The 19,486-nt window shown below is 33.9% G+C and overlaps 1 pseudogene; it reads left to right on the top strand.

Moving 5' to 3' along the window:
* The first annotated feature begins 12,196 nt into the window (after window positions 1-12,196).
* Window positions 12,197-12,709, top strand: LOC128591359 (ubiquitin-conjugating enzyme E2 W-like; annotated as a pseudogene).
* Window positions 12,710-19,486: the final 6,777 nt, after the last annotated feature.

Below are 19,486 nucleotides of genomic sequence, written 5' to 3'. Positions count from 1 at the left end.
ATGGAGAAAGGCATGAAGATTCTGAGTGGAACCCCAGACAAGGCAAATCGCAAAAGTGCCACCTTCTCGGGGGAAAGTATGTCTTGAAAGACAGGGGTATGTCTCCTGGTGTTTAGCAGCCAGTGAAGGACTCTAAGGAGTTCAGGGATGGAGATAGGAGTACGGAAACATCCAGTTAGGTTCTGAGCTGGAGGAAGGTAGGCTACACAGCCCTGTTAACAAGAAAACAGGCCCCGATGGTAGCATCAAAGAAGTAGAAAAACCTTGGAAACTCACCCGCCATCACCCCTCACCCACACACTTCAAACAAGGAGGAGCCACCTGAAAATAGCCCATGCAGGACAACGTTTATCATTCCCATTTGGTCACAAGAATAAAAATAAACAGACTTTCAGTTTCAGCTTTGACATATAAAGAGCTCAGAAATCATCACTCCATCCTTATAAAAAGAAAAAGCTGAACAAACAACAAATTGATGACTTCTCTTGGATCTATCAGAGAATTGAGGTTGCAAGGCAAGTCACCCTGAAATCCTGAGAGACAGATGAAATCTGGAGGCTATGTAAACTAGGCTGAGAATTAGAAAGTCTTAGGGGCCTTCCTTTTGTAGGTTTTACCTCCAGGAACCCCACAACGTTCTCATAGTGAAGATCCAAGAAGAAGCCCCTCGTGACTCTTGAAAGAGAAAGCAAAAGTGTAATCATTGTGAAATATACCCAGCGCATTCTTCATAACAAAGGAATATTTTCCAAGGGGAAAGATATTACTATAGTTTTATTATATCCAGGGGAAGGACATTCTTTGACTTCATCTTCCTCTAGTCTGTCTTAACTAAATGGGAGAAAAGAAAACTTAAAACACTTTACGAGGTCATAGCCCAAGGACACAGGCTTACAAAAAGAATGAGATTTAATTGTAAGATTATAGAATTCTTTCCCTCTCACACCTTACTACCACACCACCAGGACTCTAGAATCTGCAAGATGTATCCAGAGGCAGAGTTCTTAGGGAAACCCAAAAGACACTAACTAAAGAGACAAAAACAAAGACCCCAAAGGAATTTGAAGTTTTTGGTAACTACAGCTACAGAAAACACAAGACATAGCCCAGCTTTTAGTCAGATTAACATAAAACGAACACTAAAAAATGATTGATTGCAGTTCCTATTAACCTATATATTGTGTCTGGATTTCAACAGAAAATTACAAGGCGAGCTAAAAGGAAAGAAGTAGTCTGAAGAAACACAGTAAGCATCAGAACTGGTTTCAGATATGACATCGATTTTAGAATTATCAGATGGGTAATTTAAAATAAATATGGTGAATACATTAAGGACTCTAACGGAAAAAATAAGCAACATGCCAGAACAGACGGATAATGTAAACAGGTAAAAAGATAGACATCTAAGAAAGAATCAAAAGGAAATGCCAGAAATCAAAATCATTATAACAAAAATAAAGAATGCAAAGTACCTTTGATAAGCTCATCAGTAGACTGGACATGATAAAAGAAACAGTAGTTTGAAAATAATAGAAACTTTCCCAAACTAAAATGCAAAAGGAAAAAAGAATGAAAAAAAAATAGAACTAAACATCCAAGGATTGTGGTGCAATTTTTAAAAGTATAGCATCGTTGTAATTGGAATACCAGAAGAAGAAGAAGTAATTGAGCAAAGGAATTGTTGAAAGGAACAATGGATACAATTTTTTCAAACTTAATGACAGTCACCAAACTCCAGAGCCAGGAAACTCAGAGAATGTCAAGTAGAATAAAGAGCAAAATATCTACATCTATATGTATCATATTCAAACTGGGGAAAAACAAAAACAAAAAGAAAATCTTCAAAGAAGCCAAGCAAATAAAACGCTGTAACTATAGAGGAGAAAACTAGGAATAACATCAGAAACCATGGAATCAAGAAGAGAGTGAAGTGAAAATTTGAAAGTGCTGAAAGAGAAAAACACCAACGTAGAATTCTATATCCATAAATAGCATTCTTTTAAAAAGAAGAAATAAACACTTTCTCAGACAAATAAAAATTGAAGGAATTAATTGTCAACAGACCTGTTCTGAAAGAAATGTTAAAAGAAGTACTGCAGAGAGAAGAAAAATCCCCTGGGTCAGATCTTCATATGATGAGGAAAATCATCAGAGAAGGAATGAAGGTAAATTATAATATTTGGTTTTTCTTGTTTTCAGTGGATTTAATGGGTAAATGTTTGTTTACAGTAGTGATAGTGACAATGTATTAAATGATAATAGCATATGAATAGTAAAATGAATGCTAACAATTTCATAAGAGATAAGAGGAAGAAATTAGTAATACTTTGTGATAAGGCACCTGCCCCACCCATGAAGTGGCACAGTGTTATTTGAATGTAAACTTACATTAGTTGTAAATATATACTGCAATATCTAGGGTGAGCATTACAAAAAATTTTAAAGTACAAAATGCTAATAAGATAAAAGAGACTATAACATTAAATAGAAAGACCTAGAACAGCCAAGATGATACTGAAAAAAAGGAACAAAATTTGAGAACTTTTACTACCCAATTTCAAGACTTAACTACAAAGCCATAGTAATCAAGCCAGGAATCTATCAGTAAGAGCATCGACATGTACATCGAAGGAACAGAACAGAGATCCTACACAAATTTTGATAAGCTCATCACTAGACTGGACGTGACAAAATTGATCTTTGACAAAGGGGCAAAGGCAATTTCATGGAGAAAGTATAGACTTGTCAACAAACACTGCTGAAACCACTGGATGTCTATATGCAAAACAATGAACTTAAGACACAGATCTTACACCTTTCACAAAAATCAACTCAGAATGAACTATAGACCTAAAACTGTAAAATCCAAAACTGTAAAACATTTAGAAGAAAACATAGGTGAAAATGCAGGTACCTTGGGTATGCCACTGAGGTTTTCAATAAAATACCAAAGCATGACTCATGGAAAAAATTGAAAACTTGGACTTTATCTCACTCTGTGAAAGATACTGTTAAAAGAATGAAAATATAAATCAGACACCAGGAGAAAATATTTGCAAAACACATATCTGATAAAGGACTTATATCCAAGATATATAAAGAACCCTAAAAATTCAATAATAAGGAAACAAACCAAGTCAAAAATGGGTCAGAGTTCTTAGTAAACACCTGACCAAAGAAGATAGACAGATGGTAAAAAAGAGAGATGCTTAATGTCATTTATTACCAGGGAATTGCAAAGTAAAACAACAGTGAATAATGCTACATAACTATGAGAAGAGTTAAAGTCCAAAAAACTGGCATTAACAATTGCAGATGAGGATATGGAGCAACAGGAATTCTCATTTATTGCCGTTGGGAAAGAAAAATCATGCTACTACTTTGGAAAAGAGGTTGGCAGTTTCTTACAAGCTAAACATAGTTTTACCATATGATCCAGCAGTCATGTTGATTTGAAAACATATGTCCGCACAAAAGCTGAACATGAATGTTTATAGCAGCTTTATTCATAACCACCAAAAACTGGAAGCAACCATAACTATGATGGATGAAAAAAAAGTACATCTACACAATGAACTATCATTCAGCAACATGAAGAAAAAAGAAAAGAAAGAATGAAAGAACAAAGAGAGACAGAAAGAAAAATATTCTATCAAGCCATAAACATAGATGAATCATAAATGCATATTGCTGAGGAAAATCCGAAAAGACTACATATTGCGTATTTCCAACCATAGTACATCTTGCAAAAGACAAAACTATAGCAATAGTAAAAATTTTAGTGGTTGTCAAGGATTCAGGAAGAAGGAGGGAAAGTTAAGTTAGTGAAGGATAGGGAATTTTTAGAGAAATAAAACTCTTCTGTATGAGTTTGGCAAATACATGATACCATGCATTTGTCAAAATCCATACAATTTTACATCACTGAAAGTTAACTTTAGTGTATACAAATTTTGAAAAATGCAATAAGAACAAAATGCCGCATGTGACAATTATCTACTGAATTAAAAGTAAATGAAACAAGGAGATGAGGGAAAAAGTTACTGATCTATGAAACTTTGGAAATGACGGGAGTCTATAACAGTACAGAAAAAAAGCACATAACCACTGTACTTTACTTGACAACTTTTATAAACAACGGGCGTGGTATTCATTAATAATTCTGATGCTAGTACTCATAGTACATGTATCTTGGAACTGAACAATTAGTGAATGGATAGTAGATGGCTAGACCCAGGTTTCTCGATATTGGAGTGGGAAAGAGGCTGGAATGATTCATGTGGTAATACATTGGAGTTGCAGACATTGGTATGAAATCATGTTTTTCAAATATAGATGCAAGGATTACATACAGAAGTGTTTACACATATGTATCCATACCCAAGGTAGTACACACATGTATTTCTTTCTTCTGTCATCTGAGAGGGCCTAGAAGCAACAGCACTCTAAGAAAGCACATGGAGGACCGAATTCTCTTTCTTTTTTGGCCAGGGCTAGGTTTGAACCTGCCACCTGCCACCTGCCATCTGGGGCATATGGAGCAGGTGCCCTACTCCTTTGAGTCACAGGCGCCACCCCCAATTTCTTTCTTTTTTTTTCAATAAATCATAACTGTGTACATTGATTCATTTATGGGGTTCAGGGTACTGATTTGATATACAATGCAAAATGATTACATTGAACTGTTAACACATCCATCACCTCGCTTACTTATTTGTTGTGGTTTTTTTCTAATACCATTCTCCAATAAACAAAACCAGGGTTTCTTAAAGAAATGGCAGATTCTAGGACTCAGGCAGTAAATACACAAGAAAATCCTAGAACTGCTTGTAATACTAAGCAAGAAGTGCAAATAAATGAATAACACACAATGATGGGGATATGTCCAAAGGACACAAGAGCCAACTGAGGGAACTCCCAATGGCCAAGTGGATCAATTTCAGCAACAAAATAAATAAATAAATTGGATGATAGCCCAAAATACAAAATAAATAAACCTAAGTTAACAATTGTAGAAATGGTTGAATAAATAAATGGTGAATAAGGGAGAAAACATAATCCTTACATGCAGGAAAATTCCAAATAATTTATATAGACAGTCTACTTTCAAGATGAGTATAACTTCTTACTCCCTGAGAGTTGCCTGGACATAATGACTTGCTTCCAAAAATCACAGTATAGAAAAGGAGAAAAGAGTGTTACTTTGTGGTAGAGAAACCTGGCAAGTACTCTTTCCCAATCAGATTATCAAGGTCAACATCAACAGTAGGTGGTTGACAGGATATATGCTTTATGTGACTAATAAAAATGGAAATTTACCTCTTTGATCTTCCTCCCCAAAGCTCCATAACTCTAGTCTAATCATGAGAAAAATATCAAAGAAATCTGATTATCATTTTATAAAATATCTAACAAGTACTCCTTAAAACTGTCAAGGTCATCAAAAACAAGAAAAGTCTAAAAATTATCACAGCCGAGGGAAGTCTAAGGAGAAAGCCCCTTAAAATGTGATATGGTATCTCCTGAGTAGAATCCTGGAAAAGAAAAAGGCCATAGCTTAAAAAAAAAATTAAAAATCTGAGTAACTTATGAACTTTAGCTAAATAGCATATCACCATTGGCTCATCATGACACATATACCATGGTAATGTGAGATGTGATTAATAGAGGAAACTGGGGATAGGGATATATGAGAACTCTCTCTGCTATCTTCGTAATTTTTCTGTAAATCTAAAACATTTTTAAAAAGTAAAGTTTAATTTTTAGAAAGCCAAGGAGCCAACAATTAAAAAGAGAAAACACACCATCAATACCAATCAGCAATTAAAAACAATGTTTTAAACCATCAAAACTCCCTGCAAATGAAAATGATGCCAGTTTTCCAACAGGAAATCATGAGGCAAGTACGGCCATGAAACTAGCACTACAGATATAGAAGGTATCCAGGAAAAGAGGGCCAGACATCAGAAAATGAGGAAATGTAACTGGTAAAAAGAGACAAGCAGACAAAATGACCTAAAAGTAATAAAAGAGATAAAAAGGGGGCCAAAAAAGAAACAGATAACTATGTAAGACAGCCAAGGAAAGAAAAATACATCTATAAGTGAAACCTTTGAAGAAAAACAAAATGAAACAAATTTGAAAAAAATATAATTTGATAAAACATTCCTGAAGTAAACAAAAGACTGAACTTAAATACTGAAAAGGAACACCATAATACAGGTGAAATTAATCCAGAACAGTCAAAGCTAAGGTCTTAAATTTAACATAGGAACACACAGACCAACAACTACAAGGTGCTCATGAAAATAATATGCAAGCAGAGCATTTTATATCTGGACACAGTGACCTTCAAGAGGAAAGGCTAACAACAAAGAGTTTAGGGGAAGAAAGGGTAGGGTGAAGAGGAGGGCTGGATTCGCCATTTGTTTTATTGATTATTACTGGCAAAGGCCAACTCTAAAATTTCATCATAATCTCTAGATCATAGATTTGCAAGTGAGAACTTGGAGAAGTGATGTAAAAGTATCAGATAACTCCGTGGCTTCTGCCATCTTGCAGAAATAAAATATGATTTGCTGCTCTGTGCTGTGCCAAGGATTACTCAAGAGGCATAAAGACATGTTGACTTAGGATCCTACAAAAAAATGAATTAACAGCAGCATGTTTTCTGAATTTAAAAAGGTCATAAACAGGCTTTGTTAAATGACTCATTTATTTAGCTTATAACCTACTTCTCTGTAAGCCAAACCTATAACACAAAAACCAAGCTATCATAACAATAGTTTTAGCTTTTCTGATAATGAAACCTAAGTTTTAATCTTTCAATAACCTTACTAAAGTACAATGAGAGCAGTGTTAACAACAATGCTTCAGCAAGACAAAGAAAATCTACCCTGTTTCCCCGAAATTATTTTAAGGTGTGCTCCCAAAGATGCGCTAGGTCTTATTTTCAGGGGACGTCTTATCTTTCCTGTAAGTAGGTCTTATTTTCCGAGAATGTCTTATTTTCGGGGAAACAGGGTAGTTTTGAATGTCACGTAAGTCAACTTTATTTGCAGAACCAAGCTTTCTGAATCATACTATCAAAAATGGGATTTTTCTCTTGGGTTAGTGATTTTACATTCAAATGCTATTTAGGAAGATTAAAGTATATCACCTCTAAGTAAGAGTTCAATAATTTTCCTGGCTGTGCACCCCAATCTTATTAGGAAAACTTCTCAAGGAAGAATTATGTAAAAAATGATCATTTATTTAGGTACAAATGTTTAAAAAGGAGGCAGTGGGATCTTATTTGTTTGCAATTTATTCCATTTGCCGTTCATATCAATTTATACAGATTACTTTTGCTCACTATTCCTGGCATTAAAGAAGGAAATTTATGTGCATCCTTCACTCCTAGTACTGGTAGCAAAGAGCTCTAGGAAATCATTTTCTCCACTAGTTCGTAACTTTTTGGAGGGAGAGAGGAGTCATTAGAGACCTTTTTGAAAATATGATATAAGATATAGGATCTCTCCCTGGAAACTTTTCCCTTTTTTAGATTTTGCATATAGTTTTAGGAGGGTCAAAGACCCTGAGGCCTATGTGTAAAATCCCTTAGAAGATGCACTCTAGGTCAAACACACTTGATCTAATACTTCGCTAAAATAGACACTGAGAAATGAGAATTTTAATCATGGATTTTAAGTTCATTTCAGTCACACATTCTAGCAAGCCATATTTTTGAAAAATAATTCCTTAAAATAAAGCTACGTTACATAAAGTCTACTATCTGTTCTCACCTTGTCATTTTATGGTAAATATCCTCTTTAGAAATTCCCTTCTAAATTTGAAAACATATTAGTCTGCAGCTTCACCCTCACTGATGGAGGCTTAATTCCTTCTTATAAGCTTTTCTAAATGCTATAGTATACAGTAGAACCTCCATAGTTGACCACCTCCCCACACTGACCACCTTATTAAGTTGACCTAATTTTCATTGACCACACAGGCACCATATGTATGTATAGTACAGCAGGCCTAGTTCCTTACATTGAGCACCTACATGGGTTGACTAGTGTGTTACAGTCCTGTGGGCAGTTAACATACAGACGTTCTACTGTATGTGAATTAATAGATTATAATTATACTTATTTTAGACACTAATAACTTCAGTAATGCATATTTTCTAAATTTGAGTAATAAAATATTCTGCATTGTCTTTCAATTTAGACATGATAACCCCATGGTGGCTACTACTTTCTGTTCAAATAGTGTCTGCTATTCGGTCAAATTCACATTATATGAAATGAAGATGGAATATCTAATAGTTTTATAAAAAGTATGTGAAATACATTAAGACTTTTCTATCAGAGATATGAGGACAAAAACTTACTCTAACATGCAAACCACATAGATGACTGTGTTTACTGTAAAGCCTAGGTAACTTATTCTTTAGCTTTAGCAGTTAGCCTTTTTTTTTTTCTGTACCTTATCTATTTTAATCAAACAGAGCAAAGGAATTATCTGGGAAATAATAGAGAGAAGAGAATTTTATCATATCAGAATTTTTTTATTCTGGGAAAGTAATAATGTTTTAAATATGTATGTTAAAGAACTACATAGTGTTGGTATTAGAGTTGTATATGTATGTATAAATATATGATTTAATATAAGGTATTATAAAAGATCATTATGGCTATATTTTTAATAAATGAAAAACAGAACACACTTGAAGAATGTTGAAGAATGGTTTCTAGTCATAGGAAACACACACATTCTATCATTTACCAACACTTGTGACTTTAAGTATGGGACAAGTCAAGACCATAGATGGAGTTCAACCAAATAGAACTGAGTTCCTAGGAAAAAATGGCGCCATCTGCCTCAGTAAACTAACACAATCCTAATTACGTCACTAAAAGTTCACCCTCTACATGTCGTAATAGTAAAATGGAACAGCTGTACATAACTAATGTGGAAAGTTAATAAAGCACGGACAACAAGTAATCTAGTCATCTTGTGGCAAATACTGAAGAAGAGATTGGGAGAAACTTGCTCAATAGACAAAAATAGACACACCTTTTGTCTATTGAGCAAGTTTCTCCCAATCTCATCTTCAGTATTTGCCACAAGGGTTTGGGTTGGGTTTTTGTGTGCACATAGTTAAAGTGCCCCAGTGTGCACAGAAACTCAGGATGCCATTTACACTTTCTAATTTCTGCTACATCTTTGATTGTAGCTAGTGCAAATAAATCACACAGTCTCAAACATATGCACATCTCATCTATTTTCTTTCTTGTTACCACTGTGAAAAGGAGGTGGTGAACTGAGAAGCTCAAGGTCTTATCTTGGGTTTTGCTAAAATTGGCTGGGGACTTTACTTGCCAGTGTTTTTTTACTGGTCTCTTCCTGACCCAGTGTGCGTGTGGGCCAGAGGATCTACTGCCTGTATTTACCTTTTTCTCTCAGTATTCCTTTTTAGCAATTCTTTGTCATCTAAAAGGTATTTTTAAATAGATTAGGTAATTGTTAAGGGGGAAAAAGTTTTTTTTTTTTTTTTTAATTTGGCCGGGGCTGGGTTTGAACCCGCCACCTCCGGCATATGGGACCGGCGCCCTACCCGCTGAGCCACAGGCACCGCCCAAGGGGAAAAAGTTTTTTTATGAAAATTTTAAAGTCACTTTATACATTTAATACACACAACTACTTTATGCCAATCAACATTCATTTACAGGAGATAAAATTTACAAAGCCATATTCAACAGAGGTCTTTTTTTTTTGCACCTAACTTTGTTTTTTTTATTTTTTATTTATTTTTATTGTTAAATCATAGCTATGTTCATTAGTGCAATCAAGGGGTACAATGTGCTGGTTTCATATACAATCTGAAATAATCTCATCAAACTGTTCAATGTAGCCTTCATGGCATTTTCTTAGTTATTGTATGTAGACATTTGTATTCTGCATCTAGTAAGTTTCGCCTGTACCCATTCTAAGATGCACCGTAGGTGTGGCCCCACCTATTACCTTCCCTCCACCCTCACCTCGCCCCTCCCTTCCACTCCCTTGGCCCCTTCCCCATATTCTTGTGCTATAGTTGGGTTATAGCCTTCATGTGAAAGCTATAAATTAGCTTCATAATAGGGCTGAGTATATTGTATACTTTTTCTTCCATTCCTGAGATACTTTGCTAAGAATATGTTCCAGCTCCATCCATGTAAACATGAAAGAGGTAAAGTCTCCATCTTTCTTTAAGGCTGCATAATATTCCATTGTATACATGTACCACAATTTGCTAGTTCATTCATGGGTCAATGGGCACTTGGGCTGCTTCCATGACTTAGCGATTATGAATTGGGCTGCGATAAACTTTTCAATGGAGGTCTTTATAAATACTTTGCACAAGAATTGATCTATCAGCCTTAATTCTAGTGGTAGAGACATGGTAAATTGATAAAAACAAGGCTTAAAATTCTAAAACTTTTATGGGTAAGATGACTGATATGATGAAGGGACTACAGAGCCCTACATGGGTGAACCTCCCAGGTGCCAGAGACTACACCAGAAGCTGAGAATGCAGAGCTCTTCAGTACAGACACAGGCCCTCCTTCTGACAAGCTCCAGTCTTCATGAGCATCAAAAAGTATGTATAAATAGACAAAACAACAATAGACCATTGGAAGAGTTTTGCCATTTTCACAATCAGTACTAGGTGATGCAGCCAAATAAAATTTAACACTTGATTTTTTTGGTAATGATTTAATCAGAGGATGCAAAACTAAGCTACTAATACAGGTACAACTATCACTAACAGTATGGATTTAGTAGATTTATAAATTGAGACAATGTCAAGGGGAGGGCTTTCTGATATTTGTGTACTTGGAAGCCTCTGTATTAGACGTCTGTGTCCAGGATGATCCTTTACTATGTGTGTAATGCCCTGTGCTTAGTTAGTCTGGTGGGGAATGCAAGAGATTTTAATTTTCATTCAAAATGCAAATTTTCAGAAATAGTACTTAACATTTGTACTAAAGAAGATTTTGAGATTAAAAATCACACAAAGATAAGAATGATTGGTGAATTATATTTATTTACATTTAAAAAATTCTGATTTAATGCATTAACTGCTAGTAAGACTTCTATTTAAAAATATCCTGTTTCCTGAAAAAAAAAAAAAAAGGCTCTAATCTCCTTTAGCTCAAACAAATAAAATGACGATTTTTTTAATTTAAAAATTCATTTCTCTTGTTTCTGGAAATGATAGAGTGGCTAGTATCAAACCAATCCTCCTCCTGAGAATATCTGTAAAACCTTATGTAAAATTATTTTTTTAAAAAAGAAGGAAAACCAAAGAAAAAACATTGCAGCTATTGAAAGACACTGGAGGCAAAGCAAGTAAGCCAGAGGATTTAAAAAACGTACAATCTACAGTGCATCTTACAAGGGTACATGTGAAACTTACTAAATGTAGAATATAAATGTCTTAACACAATAACTGAGAAAATGCCATGAAGACTATGTTAACCAGTGTGATGAAAATGTTTCAAATGGTATATAAAACCAGTGTATGGTGCCCCATGATTGCACTAATATACATAGCTATGATTTAATTAAAAAAAGAAAAAAATGTACAATCTAATAATATGTTGTTTACAAAAAACAAATTTAAAATAAAAAATAGGAAAAAACTAAAAATAAAAGGATGAAAAAGAGATTAAAAATATTAACCAAGGGAAAGTTATAATAGAAATCTTAATATCTGGCAAATTTTAATTCAAGACAAAAGTTAGCATAAGGGATAAGGGAGAGAGAAAAAATATCATGTAGTGATAAAAAAAACATAATAGAGTAGGAAATTTGGCCTCACTTATTCTAACAAGACAGCATCATTTCTACTAGAAAATTCTGTAAGCAGAAATCTGTTTATCAATAATTATTAGCAGGAGTATTTTTATATATCCATTCTCAGAAACTTAGAGATCAAACAAAAGTCAGCAAACATATTTTTAAAACCCTAGCAATTTAATTAACAAATTCAAGGTATTAGATATATAATGAACTCTGAAACAACCAAAACGCACGATCTTTTCTGAGCATGTGAGAGGGATATACAAAAATTGACTAATTAGGCCACAAAAGTAACTTTAATAAATTCTACAGATTAACTGATTAAAAACCAGCAACTAAAATTTAACTCTGGAAGTTAAGGTACCTCTGGCCTCCCCAGACCTAGGTAGATGGCTCCATCATGGCGTCAATGCAGAAACAACTACAAAAGGAACTGTTAGCTTTGCAAAATGACCCACCTCCTGGGATGACTTCAAATGAAAAGAGTGTTCAAAATATAATTACACAGTAGCTTGTAGACATGGAATGTGCACCAGGTACCTTATATGAAAGGGAAAATTTTCAGCTTCTATTTAAGTTTAGTAAACAATATTCTTCTGGCTCTCCCCAGGTCCTCTTCACTGGGCAAAATATTCCTGTTCATTCTTATGTTTATAGCAATGGTCACATTTTTTAATGCATTCAAATAGAAAATGGGTTCCCAGCACTCTCAGTTCAATGGGTCTGTCTTAGCACTATTAGCATACTTACCAGCTGCAAAAAAAAGAGACGACCACCAAATAATTCTTTTCATGTGTGAACATGTAAAAAGAATTCAGAGAAAACAAAACAGTGGTATCATGACAATTACTTGCTGATGCCACTGTTAACATCCTAGCAGAAGACAGTCTGAGAAAATGAATATTTTGATCATTCCACCTTTGAACTTTAAGCTTGGACTAGAAGTGATCTATAAACAATGAAGTCTACTTGATTTTAACATATTTTTACTCATGTGCATTCTGGGAGCATGTTTTAAATAGGCATACAATATTAATGCAGGTATCAGGAAATGTCAAAGATAATTTCATTTTTTATTTTACTAATCTTTTGAAAAAGTTCCAATCCTCACATATTGTGCAAAAACAATGACTTCCTTGGTGGGTTTGGGTACATTCATTGCCAGCAATGGACATTGTAACAGGAAAAGTTTTCATTAACTTCTGACACTCAATCATTAATTCATGGTAGGGACTATGACATGAATTTCTCAGTAATAGTGGGATTAATGATAAAGTGAGAGATTCAACATTACTTTGAAAGTCAACCCAACTATTTATATTTGTATTCTACACACTGTAATCTTAAGGTAAACAGCATGAATTAACATGTGTTTTTTAAAGGACTGTAATGAAAGATCATTGCAAATTCATTTAATTGTTTATATCGCTGTCAAATTGTTTTGACATGGAAAGTTTTCAATTAACATTGGCAGAGAGGTACAATATGTTATCCCAATGGTGAAAATAAATTCACTTGTTGTATATAGTTCCTTAATGTCTCAAGTAACGATAAGAAGAACATAGGGTACGAACGCTTTAATCAAGGCTTTATTTTGGAATTAAGAAAAATTCCAGTCATTATTAAATTGCTATTTGGGCTTGTTATTTGTATAATTGTATATTAAAGACTTTTTCCCAAGTAGATAATACTTTGATACTTCCTGCTAGTTATCAGCAGGAACCCTACTGCCTAAATACTATTTCACGTATGTTTAGAAAATCTATACACATTTTTGTTTGTGATCTTCTCTCTTTTGTTATATTTGAAATCAAGTTTTAATGTTATGATAACTTTCACTGAAAAAACTCTTATCAAGGTTTTTATAGTATATTTTCTTTACTTGTAAGTTTTATCTATTCCTTTATTCCTGTACCCTAAAATAAGAATTACATTTTTGACAGAGGGTTAATGTCAAAAAAAAGGAAGTTTAAAAATTAGCACCAAAGAAAACCTAAAGAAACACGATAGAAAAATAAAGATAGAAAACAATGGAATAACTTTTAAAAATCAATAGATAGTACTAACAAAATTAAAAGATAGTTCTTTTAAAAGATTAATAAGACTTAATGGTGAACAACACGGGAACATATGAAAATAAACAAAACAGAAATGGAAAAAAAAGTAATAACCACAGGTATAATAGAAAGTTTAAATGGCCAAGGGGAATTTGTAAAAAATTATATGTTAATAAATATAAAAACTTAGATGGAATTAATCAATCATTGAAAATTACAAAATGTTGAAATTGGAACAGGAAAAGTATAGTCATTGTGTTCATTCAGTAAATATATGAATAAAAAAGTTCTAAATAGGGCAGCTCCTGTGGCTCAAAGGAGTAGGGCTCCAGCCTCATATGCCAGAGGTGGTGGGTTCAAACCCAGCCCTGGCCAAAAACTGGAAAAAAAAAAAGTTCTAAATAAACTGTAAGCAAAATAAATCCAAAAATGTATTGAAAATAACTAATCAGGATTAGGTAGGATATATGCTCGGAATAAGAATGGTTCCACCTCACATCACAATGTCTATTTTAATGTCAGTTTCCACATCAATAGATAAAAGAGGAAACTCATTACCTTAAAAGACTGAGAAAGAAAAAGCATGTAATGAAGTTCAATACCTGTTTTTTGTTAATAAATCCAAAGCTCTCATCTACTTGTTAATGCTTATACGTGATGGAGGAGGGGGAAGTGGTGGCAGGGGAGAAATAAAATAGTTAAAGAAAAGGTTTAGGTGAATTCTCTTTATGAGGGAGTGCAACGTAAGAATTCTCCTTTTTATCACTACTGCTTAATTTCTAACCAGTTCTGTTCTAAGTGTTTTAAGAATCAAAAAGTTAGAAATAATCGTCTTTTATTCAGAGATAATATCAATGATATATCTAGAAAACGCAGTAAAATGCTTTAAACGATCGTAAATAGCAGTAAATGTTAATAAAATTGATAGATATACGACCACCTTAGAAAGATCTCTCTATACCATATATAACCAAATAGAAATTATGAAGGGAAGTAAGAAATCACAATAACACCAAAAATTATAAAGTATCCAGAAATAACAAAGAAAACGCAGATACTGTAAGGGGAAAATTTTTTTTAAACTGATAAAAAACACAAATTGATCTGAATAAATGAGAATATATTCCATGTTATTAGACTGAATAACTTTGTATTATAATAATGTTAATTTTAATGATATGAATTCAAGGCAACCCAAACAAAAATTTCTTGGATTTTTCTAAGGAATTCAATAAACTAACATGTGAGAGAATAAAGACACGCAAATAGCTCAGTTAACTTTGAAAGAGAAATTAAATGTGTCCTACCAGATATTTGTCATATGAGGCCAAAATCTGAAAAACAGTATACTATAGCCATGAGTGCGATTCTGTCGTGTATAAACATTATAGAGTGTATTTGCACAAACCGGAATGGTTTAGCCTACTACCTACCTAGGCCGTATGGCATAACATATATTCTGAACTCACAAACCTGTGCAGCATATTACAATACTGAATACTGTAGGCAACTATAACACAAAGCTAAGTATTTATATATCTAAACACATCCAGACATAGAAGAGTTACTATAAAAATACAGTATTGTAATCTTAAGAAACCACTGTTGTATATAGTTTGTTGCCCACAGTAATGTCATTACACAGTGTATGAATGCCTGGATTTAAAAACAGGCAAACTGAGCAATTGAACAAAATAAAGACTTCAGAGGAATTAATGTATGTGTACAAGAAAAGTTTATTATTAAGGTAAATTTATAGACCATTGTGAAAAAGGAACTATCACCGTGCAGATAAAAATAGCTCTTCTCTTCTATGGAGAAAAATAAAACTCTGTATCTAGCTAACATCTTATGAAGATAGAATTATGATGGACTCAAAATCTAAATGTGAAAGTTAAAACTGTAAAGTTATTAGAAGATAATGTAGAGAAATGTTTTTATGATCTGAAGTTGGATTAAGGGAAATAACTGCATAACTAAAACCCTAAAATTATGAATCATGAAGGTAAAAAAAGATGACTTAATTATATCAAAGTTTACAACTCCTGCTGGTATACTTAAGTCCATTATGAACAAAGGTTTAACACCTCGTTGACAGATTGTAAAGCCAGTATGAACTTAATATCTAGAATATACAAAGAACTGTAAATAAGAAAAAGAAGGGACCCTCAGCTACAAAATGTACAACAGATAGAACATTTATAATCAAGAAAATCTAAAAGGATAGTTATCTCACAGTCATTTTTGGTGGCAAGAAGTTGAAGACCATAAAGGAATGGATTTAAAAAATGGGGTGGATGTATTGTGTGGTGTTTTAAAATTCTGGAATCTCTCAGAAGTTCTAGAGGCAGCCAGTGGCAGAAAAGACAGGGATGTGAAAGACACTGATTTCTCAGTACATAAAATGGCATTTGCATATAACTTCAGTATAATAAATCAGAGCTTTATAAGAATCTGGACTTGTTTCTTCAACTGGATTTTTTAACATTAACTTTAACATTAATATTTAAATTTATGCACAAATATGTGCCTCATATGTAGAAATTATTATTCCTTTTAAAAATAATGAAATGTTTAAAGTATAAAAATTTTAAAAACATAATTATGAACCTTAATCTATTAAGACCTCAGTCAATGCAGAAATATTCCACCAAGGAATAAAAGTTGAACTCAGTAACTCAGTATCAGGAATCTGCATACTCATACAAAAACATGGGAATTAAATAACCTTATGCTGAACAATAGCTGGGTCAGAAATGAGATTAAGAAGGAAATTGCCAATTTTTTGGAACAAAACGACAATGAAGACACGAATTATCAGAACCTCTGGGATACCGCAAAGGCAGTCCTAAGAGGGAAATTTATAGCACTGCAAGCCTTCCTCTAGAAAACGGAAAGAGAGGAAGTTAATAACTTAATGGGACATCTCAAGCAACTGGAAAAGGAAGAACGTTCCAACCCCAAATCCAGTAGAAGAAAAGAAATAACCAAAATTAGAGCAGAATTAAATGAAATTGAAAACAAAAGAATTATACAACAGATCAATAAATCAAAAAGTTGGTTTTTTGAAAAGGTCAATAAAATAGATAAAACTTTGACTAACCTAACCAGGAAAAAAAGAGTAAAATCTCTAATCTCATCAATCAGAAACGACAAAGACAAAATAACAGACTCCTCAGAAATTCAAAAAATCCTTAATGAATATTACAAGAAACTTTATTCTCAGAAATATGAAAATCTGAAGGAAATTGACCAATACTTGGAAGGATGTCACCTTCCAAGACTTAGCCAGAATCAAGTGGAAATGTTGAACAGGCCCATATCAAGTTCTGAAATAGCATCAACCATACAAAATCTCCCTAAAAAGAAAAGACCGGAACCAGATGGCTTCACGTCAGAATTCTACCAAACCTTTAAAGAGGAATTAGTACCTATTATTACTCAACCTGTTCCAAAATGTAAAAAAAGAAGGAAGACTACCCAACATGTTCTATGAAGCAAACATTACCCTGAATCCCCAAACCAGGAGACCCAACAAGAAAAGAAAATTATAGATCAATATCACTAATGAATATAGATGAAAAAATATTCAACAAGATCCTAACACACAGAATCCAGCAACACATCAAACAAATTATACATCATGACCAAGTCGGTTTTATCCCAGGATCTCAAGGCTGGTTCAATATACATAAATCTATAAGTATAATTCAGCACATAAACAAATTAAAAAACAAAGACCATATGATTCTCTCAATTGATGCAGAAAAACCTTTTGATAATATCCAGCATCACTTCATAATCAGAACACTTAAGAAAATTGGTATCGAAGAGACATTTCTTAACTGACAGAGGCCATCTACAGCAAACCCATAGCCAATGTCGTATTGAATGGAGTTAAACTGAAATCATTTCCACTCAGATCAGGAACAAGACAAAGCTGCCCATTGTCTCCACTGCTCTTTAACATTGTAATGGAAGTTTTAGCCACCGCAATTAGGGAAGAAAAGGCGATCAAGGGTATCCACATAGGGTCAGAAGAGATCAAACTTTCGCTCTTCGCAGATGATATGATTGTATATCTGGAAAACACCAGGGACTCTACTACAAAAACTCTTAGAAGTGATCAAGGAATACAGCAGCGTCTCAGGTTACAAAATCAACATTCATAAATCGGTAGCCTTTATATATACCAACAATAGTCAAGCTGAAAAAACAGTTAAGGACTCTATCACATTCACAGTAGTGCCAAAGAAGATGAAATATTTGGGAGTTTATCTAACAAAGGACGTCAAAGATCTCTATAACGAGAACTATGAAACTCTAAGAGAAGAAATAGCTGAAAATGTTAACAAATGGAAAAACATACCATGCTCATGGCTAGGAAGAATCAACATTGTTAAAATGTCCATATTATCCAAAGCAATATACAATTTTAATGCAATCCCTATTAAAGCTCCATGTCATTCTTTAAAGATCTTGAAAAAATAATACTTCGTTTTATATGGAATCTGAAAAAACCTCAAAGAGCCAAGACATTACTCAGAAATAAAAACAAAGCAGGAAGAATCACGCTATCAGACCTCAGACTATACTATAAATCAATAGTGATCAAAACAGCATGGTACTGGCACAAAAACAGAGAAGTAGATGTCTGGAACAGAATAGAGAACCAAGAGATGAATGCAGCTACTTACTGTTTTTTGATCTTTGACAAGCCAATTAAAAACATTCAGTGGGGAAAAGATCCCCTATTTAACAAATGGTGCTGGGTGAACTGGCTGGCAACCTGTAGAAGACTGAAACTGGACCTACACCTTTCACCATTAACTAAGATATACTCACTGGATTAAAGTTTTAAACTTAAGACACGAAACTATAAAAATACTAGAAGAGAGTGCAGGGAAAACCCTTGAAGAAATCGGTCTGGGCGAGTATTTTATGAGGAGGACCCCCTGGGCAATTGAAGCAGCTTCAACAATACAGTACTGAGACCTGATCAAACTAAAAAGCTTCTGCACAGCCAAGAACACAGTAATTAAAACAAGCAAACAACCCTCAGAATGGGAGAAGATATTTGCAGGTTATGTCTCTGACAAAGGTTTAATAACCAGAATCCACAGAAAACTCAAATGTATAAGCAAGAACAAAACAAGTGATCCCATCGCAGGCTGGGCAAGGGACTTGAAGAGAAACTTCTCTAAAGAAGACAGGCACGCGGCCTACAGACATATGAAAAAATGCTCATCATCTTTAATCATCAGAGAAATACAAATCAAAACTACTTTGAGATATCATCGAACTCCAGTAAGATTAGCCCATATCACAAAATCCCAAGACCAGAGATGTTGGCGTGGATGTGGAGAAAAGGGAACACTTCTACACTGCTGGTGGGAATGCAAATTAATACATTCCTTTTGGAAAGATGTTTGGAGAACACTTAGAGATCTAAAAATAGATCTGCCATTCAATCCTATAACTCCTCTACTAGGTATATACCCAGAAGACCAAAAATCACATCATAACAAAGATATTTGTACCAGATTGTTTATTGCAGCCCAATTCATAATTGCTAAGTCATGGAAAAAGCCCAAGTG

The sequence above is a fragment of the Nycticebus coucang genome, chromosome 8, assembly GCF_027406575.1.
Source record: "Nycticebus coucang isolate mNycCou1 chromosome 8, mNycCou1.pri, whole genome shotgun sequence".
NCBI classification, from domain to species: domain Eukaryota; kingdom Metazoa; phylum Chordata; class Mammalia; order Primates; family Lorisidae; genus Nycticebus; species Nycticebus coucang.
The sequence above is the reverse complement of the archived record's forward strand: the minus strand, read 5'-3'. Positions and strand labels throughout refer to the sequence as shown.